This window comes from Frankliniella occidentalis, unplaced genomic scaffold (assembly GCF_000697945.3).
Source record: "Frankliniella occidentalis isolate FOCC.00 unplaced genomic scaffold, Focc_3.1 Scaffold132, whole genome shotgun sequence".
Classification (NCBI taxonomy): Eukaryota; Metazoa; Arthropoda; class Insecta; order Thysanoptera; family Thripidae; genus Frankliniella; species Frankliniella occidentalis.
Genome location: NW_026267259.1, coordinates 517,969 through 519,551, shown reverse-complemented (window position 1 = coordinate 519,551; position 1,583 = coordinate 517,969). Strand labels below are relative to the sequence as shown.

General features: G+C 39.6%; 1 long non-coding RNA gene across 1 annotated transcript; it reads right to left on the bottom strand.

Moving 5' to 3' along the window:
• Positions 1-864: 864 nt before the first annotated feature.
• On the bottom strand, positions 865-1,218 carry LOC127750090 (uncharacterized). The gene is made up of 3 exons (XR_008011513.1): positions 1,168-1,218; positions 990-1,070; positions 865-900 (listed from the first exon to the last, which is right to left on the bottom strand). It is a non-coding gene; the product is annotated as an uncharacterized LOC127750090 (long non-coding RNA).
• Positions 1,219-1,583: the final 365 nt, after the last annotated feature.

Genomic DNA, 1,583 nt, shown 5'->3' with positions numbered 1-1,583 from the left:
ATACTGACAAAGTAATACAGTTTTACCAAATGTAATACAGCTACCTTTATACAGCCTTATACAATTGACTCTGTATACAAATTTACTGTCAATGTTTTTTCACCCGGGAAGAAAAAAATGTAAAATGAAAATGTAAAATGTAATTAAAACATTCAAAAATGATTAAAAGATTCAAAGCACAAGTAAAAGTACAATTCAAAAGTCACAATCAAATGTCAGCCACAATTATGCCTGCTTGTCCTGCAAAAGAAAAGAACATGCATTAACATTTTTTAACAAGAGACAGAGTTAAGATATATCCTGCAATTGGTCTAAAATCCCACATTTGAATATATTTACAATATTTAAAAGATATGTGAAGTGAAATATGAAGTTATATAACTCAATTCCTAGCAAAATTTGCGGCAGTTTGCTAAATTTACCTGATCTGCTGCTGCTGTTGCTGCTTTAAGTTCTTCAGGCGTCAAAACTTGAAGTAAAACATTGCACATTTTGTCCTCGCTAAAAGCTCTCATGACTTTACTAGGTGTTAACTTTACGTTCTTCTTAGACGACTTTGCTTTTGAACTCTTAGTCTCCCCCTTCTGCAGCAGCAAAAAAGTGTGAAGTGTGAGGGCAAAGCAATTGAATAAAATAACTAAAAGTGGGAAAAAATTAACTCCACTTACTTTCGTTGCTGGTTCGAAGTCCATATTCTCTTCCTCCTCATCGTCGTCACTCTGAATTATCTGTCTACCCTTTCTGGAAGTCTGGAAAAAATGTAAGTTCTCAGCAACAGAAAGTTTATACTAGAAAATAAAAATGCTTGTAAATAAAATCAGATCCTCTAGAGTAGTAAACCCATCTTTAGCTTTACCAGCTCACCTGTTCTTTTTTCGACAGCCTAGCTTCAAGTTTATTCTAGAAAAAAAAAGGCATCTCCTTAACTCAGTACAAAGCACCTCTTTTTCACGCAACAAATTATGTGCATATAGAACGGTGTAACATACCTTTACAGAGGCAAAGGATGGCATTGCTTTGGCCTTAGGGTTTTCGATTACCATTTCCTCAGTGCCAATAGTTTGGAGACCCTGAAATACAAAGAAGGCACATGCCTGAATACAGATTGTTCAAAGGGATAAATACCTACAAAAAAAGCGCAAGTCTTATGAACAAAACTCAAATTACAGTTCTACTGGCGGCTGCTTTCCTGGTCACGAGTGGTGGAGTCAACTGGAAAGTAAAAAAGGAAGTTAGTCAAAAGAACCCTCGATATCCCTGATGAGCCAATGGACAGTCCGTGGAATGGTCCGCATATGTCCGTGGCTGTCCTGGTGTAGTCCCCACCCCAACTCTCCGTGGCTGTCCTTGTGCAGTCCCCAACTGTCCGTGGCTGTCCTTGTACAGTCCCCAACTGTCCACCGTGTCTATTGTGTCCATCAGTCTGTCCGAGGACCAGTCCATGACCTGTCCTCGGTTGAGTCTGCATTCATAACTACAGTCCGTCGTTTGAAACGTCCATGGCATGTGTCCGCAGCTGTCCACCACGGCTCGTCTGTCCATAAATCTGTCCGTTACCTATGACCACCAAATGCCTACGGACC